The sequence below is a fragment of the Terrapene carolina genome, unplaced genomic scaffold (genome assembly GCF_002925995.2).
Source record: "Terrapene carolina triunguis isolate 2854851 unplaced genomic scaffold, T_m_triunguis-2.0 Scaffold66, whole genome shotgun sequence".
NCBI classification, from domain to species: Eukaryota; Metazoa; Chordata; order Testudines; family Emydidae; genus Terrapene; species Terrapene triunguis.
Window position 1 is genome coordinate 15,254,320 of NW_020664417.1, and position 7,018 is coordinate 15,261,337.

The window sequence follows — 7,018 nt, forward strand, 5'->3', positions numbered from 1 at the left end:
TAATAGCATGAGGATCTGCTATAGTAGCACAGCGTCAAACATTTAGCTTTGCCATGTACATGGAACTTATCTTTTTATGCTTGCCAGAAGATGTGGGGGAAAATACAAGAATAAGAAAAGTAATTCACGCACCACAAAAGCTTTGTTTTTAAATGCATGCATTAAGGTGTTTCTGGATATAGAGAATTACCTAGACAGGTAAATCTTACTTACAACCTCTGCTGCCATTTTTTTCCCCTTTAAAATTATCATAGACAACCAGTAGTACATGTAAGATTCAGTTTATTCTTAAGCTTTGTTTAGAAGCCAGGTTTTGGTTCCCTTTCAGCAATACTTGAGTGGTCATTCCTTGGACCAAGAATCAGGGATTATACTGCTCTAGTGTATAAAAGAGAAGAAAACTGCTAATAACTTTGCTATAACAAGATGCAGATTGTAGCATGTTTTCAACATATTTTAAATGTATTGTCTCCATGTTCAAAAACTGTTGCCACTGATGTTACAATACTATCTTACTATATCATTAAGCAATACATTTAAAATGACAGGATTCCAGCTACTTCATCACCTCCACAAATCCAGGGTTTAATCTACTACTGTACTGTCCTGACCTCACTACAATTAAATGACATTAAGGAAGCTAAACATTTAAAGAAATTTAGATTCCTAGTATGAATACACACAACGTTAATGACATTTCAGCCTGCCAGCTTGCTGTACAATAATGTTAGTCAACCCCAAAATACACATACATACAAAACACCAAACAAATAAAGAACAGCTTCACAGGAGTTCTCAAACTTTATGGTCCACACTTTCACAGAGGGTCTTATGAATTTCCTGTTCACAATTATGCAGACTACCCCCCATTCCTCTGACAACTACAGCAATTACTTATGTGGACATTTAACATTAAGAAAGTAAGTGCTTTAGCCATCTTAATACAATTCTGTAACTGAAAACACAGAGCTGCCTCACGTGATCAGCCTGCTCTCTACTCACAACCTGCAAATACTCTGTAGACCACAGTTCAGGAACTTCATTTCTGTAAGTCTTTGTTTTAGCTCAATACTTCCAAACCAGGAAATAAACATGGATATTTGTCTGATCACATTCATATACGTTCACCAGCTATCATAATGCACCTACAGTAAAGACCCTCTCCAATAGCAATCCCCTCTTAACAGTTCTACAGTGCCTACTTTAAACAAGGTTTCCAGTACAGTTTAGTTTGACCTTCAGAATCCACCATAACTAGACAACTAAATTTTGCTCATTCTGAGAGTGTCAGGAATATTATTGTGTTACTGTGAGAGAAGCTGAAAATGAAACTGGTGTGTTGCTTACTTCGTAATTTTCAGCTCAAACAACATTACAAAGTTACCGTTTTTAAATCTAAAAAGGTGTTAGTAACATAAATAAGGACTTTTTTAAACCTAAGGACATTCCTTTAAGGGAAAGTCACTGTTGAATGATACACACTATCCTTGTCCCCAACACAAAGAGTCAGGCACATGGCTCAACATTTCCAGTCCCCACTAACCTAGGAATGGAACTGGTGAGAGACAGTGGATTCTCCCACAGTACAAAATATTATGGGGCCGGACTTATTCTCCCTTCAGCACCAGTTGTGTGTGGTAAGGCATGTGATGATTTAATTTTGAAGAGGATCTTTAAATGGTGGTACTCATACCAAACTGTTATCAAGAATATAGTGCTGGTATTTGGGGCATTTAATGTCATGTTAAAAGACTAGTCAAAATTTAACTCGGGAAAAAAGTTTTTTTTTTTTACATACATCTTTAAACAAAACTTTTTAGCCAATCAGTAGTGATGCTTCACCTTACAGGTTTGATTCCCCCCCTAGTTATATATATATTAAAGTCAACAACAAAAAATAAATTCAAAGGCTCACAATCTTTTTAACATACCTTGTTGTGTCCGGTGGCACCTTAAAGGCTAACAGCTGCAACAGAAGTGAAGTTTTTTTTACCCACGAAAGCTTATGCCCAAATAAATCTGTTAGTCTTTAAGGTGCCACTGGACTCCGTGTTGTTTTTGTGGATACAGACTAACACAGCTACACCCCATACTCTAATAAGTGTGATTTTTAAGGCCTGGGTATGCCTAGACAACTAATTAAATCAGCTGTCCACTATGTTTTCTGGCTCTTGTATAGAAAAGCTTTACTTCCAGAAGAGATGACCGGTTTCAGAGTGGTAGCCATGTTAGTCTGTATCAGCAAAAAAAAACGAGGAGTCTGGAAGGGTCACACCCACACAAACAAAATGTTTGTCTGGAGTTTACTTAACTCAGATTAAGGCAGCCTAGCCAACATATGCTATACCTTACTATACTGAAAGTCTGTTACTCTCACAGAAGTCTTAAAGCCTCGTCCTAAGGAACGGCTTCAAGGAAAAAGAACCCAGGAGGGCTGGAAAGGTGACTCAAGTTCTTCCTATTGTAGCAGTTTTCTCCTTTAAAGACACTCTTGTGTTACTTCAACGTTAAGAAGAGCCGCCGGGTGAGCATACAGAGATGCAATAGCGTTAAAACCATGCTGGATTTGGGTACTTTCTGGACTGTGCCAGGAAAGAAAGAAAAAACGGCACTGTTGTTCATCAAAGGATCTAACAATGGGCTGGAGAATGGTGCCCCGCATCCTCGGAAGGGTAATGAATTATTTTGCCCTTTTCTGTAAGCAAGCCCTCCGCGTGGCTGCCCGCCCCGACCCCTGCCCGAGTCTGTGCAGGTTAGTCTTAGCTCAAGCAAAGGACTTTGCATCGGAATCACTCACCCACACCCGGTTCACCTGCCCCGGGGAAAAGAAGGGGCCGAAGCGGAGCGTTGGACTGACAGCCCCAGACAGCAAAAGCCCGTCGGGGCCCAAGTAAGCTGGGGGAGGGGAGAGAAGCGCGCGTGGAGCCACCCGAGCCCTACGGGGAGCGGCCCCAAGCCGGCCTTGCAGCTGGCCCGGTGCGCGTCCGGAAAGGCAGGTGGGAGCGAGCCCCAGCCCCACAGGCTCGTGGGCCCCCTGCTAGCCCGAGCCCCAGCAGAGCGGGCAGCCCAGCCTGCGGGCAGCCGAAGCGAAGGGCGCCGCCGGCCGGGGGAACGAACTCACCGGCGCAGGCAGCAGCGCTCCAGCCGCCTCCTCCTTGCAGCGGGAAGCCCCGGGCGGGCGCACCTGGGCAGGTGAGTCACCGCGGCTGCTGAGTGGCTCCCATTCAGCGCCTGCTCCTGCCGGGGGGCCGCCCTCGCCTCTGGCTTTAACCCCTGCAGTGCCGCCGCCAGCAGCCACGGGCCGGTTTGCAAAGGCGCCCGCTCCTGCACTTACTGCTCGGCGGCGCAGAGTCGGACCCTGGAGTCCGCCATGCCAACAACTCCCCAGAGCCCTGCCCTGGGCGGTGCTCACCAGGCAACGGATTGATAACTGCGGTCTGACTAGTGCGGAGCGGCAAAGACTGTTGGCCAAGCGCTATGGAGAGCAGCGCTGTTAATGTAACTAGCGTCATCAGGCCAGGCTGCCGTTCCAGCACCATCATGGCTGTTGGAGGTGACTGAGCAGCCTGCCCTCAAGGCTGACACCTTGAATACTGGGTGCAGTTCTGGTCTCCCCATCTGAAAAGAAACAGATTGGAATTGGAAAAGGTACAGAGAAGGGCAACAAAAATGATGGGGGATGGGGAACAGCTTCTGTATGAGCAAAGGTTAAAAACACTGGGACTTTCCAGCTTGGAAAAGAGACAACTGCGGTCAAATTATAAGAGGTCAATAAACTCAGGCATGACGTGGAGAAAGTGAATAAGGAAGTGTTATTTACGGGTTCAGCTAACACAAGAACTAGGGGTCACCCAATGAAATTAATAGGCAGCAGACTTAAAACAAACAAAAGGAAGTACTTCTTTGCACAATGCATAGTCAAACTGTGAATGTTGTAAAGACCAAAACTATAACAGGGTTCAAAAAGAACTAGATAAGTTCCTGGAGGATAGGTCCATCAACAGCTATTAGCCAAGATGGTCAGGGATGCAACCCCATGTTCAGTGTCCCTAGCCTCTGACTGCCAGAAGCTGGAAGTGGACCACAGGGGCTGGATGGATCACTCCATGATTGTCTGTTCTGTTCATTTGCTCTGAAGCATCTAGTATTGGCCACTGTTGGAAGACAGGATACTGGGTGAGAAGGACCATTGGTCTGATGTACTATGACCATTTTTATGACATTCTAATTACCACTGCAATGGGCTCCTCACAAGCAAGCTAGGGAGATTGTGGCATGCGCTGGGCTGGTGAATTGCTCTAGGCTGTGCATGTGGAGTGTTCATGTAGATTTGCTTTTGACAGCTTGTTACAGACCCCTCGCACCTGTCAGCTGAGCCAAGAGAGCGCCAGGCTAGTAAGGGAAGCCTGGAGAAGCCACTCTTGGAGACAGGCAGGGCAAGTAAAGGGTGGTCCCCGCTTCTCGGGCAGCCTTATAGAAACTCCTGGGGCAGAAGCTAAAAGGCGACCATGCCCCACCCCTGGCAAACTGCTTCATCTCTTTGCTCCAGCACTGGGCACACAGCTGCTGTCCCAGCAGGCAAACAGCAAATATATTCAGATTGTTTAGTGGTGCCAAGTCTGGTTATTGTGCAAGAAAAGCTCTGCCCTGCCTGGAGGAGCATGTGGCCAAGCGCTTTCACAAGAGCTAGGTGGGAAGGTTAGAGCCTTGCTCTGCACTGCAGTCCTGTCCATGCAGCCCCAGCACCCGGTGGGGCAGGAACTATGGCCAATTGCTGTTCTCTCCACTCTGCAGAACACACAGTTCTAGGCATGGCGGCTTTGTAATATGCACACAACCCTCCCCTGTGCATGGGGGGAGATCACCATTCTTGTACATTTGGGACCCGTGTCCACTTTGTGCCAGCAGCACTAATCAGGTATTTCTTCTGAGGGGGCAAATTCCAGTCCTCCCCCTCCCATTCCAGTCCCCCCATGTCCCCTCCCTTCCTCCTACAGGGATTCCAGGTCTCCTCCACCCAGCTGGAATCTCCTCTTACTCCCTACCCAGCAAATAAGCCAGTGCCATCAGGAGTCAAGTTCTAGGCAGACTCCCCTGCTCACCACCATCCATGAACAGCCTCCCCCTGTGCCAGAGAGGTGCAGTCAGGCCAAATTTGAGTGGCATTGGTGTTGCAACCTGGTGCACAGGGTCACGCTCACTGATGCTCTGGCCACTCTTCCATTTGTATGGAGGGGCAGCCGGGTCAAATTTCAGTAGCACTGTGACCAAACCAGACAGCTCTGGCAGCAACCGTACTGATTCAATATGGGACCATTGCTTGTAAGCGATCAGGCCACAGGTGCCTCAGCTCTGCAGCCCATGGAACTTTGAGCAAGTGCAAAAACTTTGAAGGGGGGTTGCCACTGCCATCAACTCCCCCTCCCCCTCCCCCCCTCATTAGCACCACTGCTTTCTACCCAGGCTTCCAGATTGAAAAGCTAGGGGGAAATATTACCTTAAAAGATGTCAGCCTGGGGCTTTCACAATGCCATCCTCTCCTGTTTTTCTTACTTCTTTGATCTTCTCTTGAACTTTTCTTTCAGTAGGATCTCTTCTCTCCACCAGCCTGCAGATCTCTTATAGAACTCCATGTTGGGGTCACTCCTCTCCTCCCTCTACAGCTCCAGGTGACATGATCTGCTCTCACAGCTTCCAGTGCTATTTCTATGCCCGTCTCTCTCCAGTCAACCCAACTTTGCTTGGCCTCTCTAACATCTCCTGGACATGTCAACTTAAAATTAATGTACCCAAACTGAATTCCTTGTATTCCCTCCCACACGCTCCCCAGGCAACCTGTTGGTTACTGTTGACACCACCACCCTCTTCCTTGTCACTCAGCCCCATAACCTTGGTGTCAACACCATCCTCTCTAGACCCACACATCCAGGCCAAGTTCAAAATTTCTCCCTGCACAATATCTTCAAACATAGGTGCCAACTCTCTAGGTACTCTGGGGCTGGAGCACCCACAGGGAAAAATTGGTGGGTGCTCCCCTCACCAGCTCCCCTCCTCCCCCTCCCCTGAGCATGCCTTCTCCCTGCTTCTCCACCTACCTCCCAGTGCTTGTCACCCCAAAACAGCTGTTTCATGGCGTAACAAGCTCCAGGAGGGAGGGGGGAGGAGCGGGAACGCAGCATGCTTAGGTGAGGTGGCAGGGATTTGGGGAAGGGGTTGGAATAGGGGCAGGGAGAGAGCGGAGTTGGGGTAGGGACTTTGGGGAAGGGGTTGGAATAGGGAAGGGAGGGGGCGGGGCGGGGCAGGGGTGGAGTCAGGACAGGGCCGGGGGCAGAGGGAGGTCGAGCACCCACTTGCGCCAGCAGAAGTCGGTGCCTATGCCTTCAAAACCTAGACTTTTCCATGACTAGTTAAAACTTTCATACATCTCTTCAATTCCCCTTGACTAGTACAACCTCTTCCTCCCTGGCCTTCTGTGGCTGCAATGAGTCTCTTCCTCCCCCATAATTCTGACCATGTCATCCTTCTAAATTCCTCCACTGCTTCATCTTCTCCACTGTAACCACCACAGGTTTACGTTTAAAGGATCTTAACCATTTAGTGCCTCCCTCCTTTTATCCATTTTTCCAATTTATAACATCATCCTCTAACCTCCTCCACTTTGCACACAAAGGCAGTCTCCATGACCTATTTGTCCACTTTTCCCACAACCTCCAGTTGTGTTTTTTCCATATTCCCCTTATACCATCTCTCAACTAGACTCTAAAGCCATTATAATCAAGATTTCATGGCCCTGTACCATGGCAATACAGCAGCAGTTTTAAGCCTCGATAGAGCATCATCTAAACACTATTGATTTAGAAAGAGATTTAATTCAATCAGTGCAATCCTCTTGTGTGAGCACTCTTAAAAATCAGTACCAGAATGGCTAATACTGATTTAGCTTAATTCTTAAGTGGTATGGGACACAGATGCTCATTTAAGTTTTCTAATGTCTAAAGGCTACACCACCACACTAGTT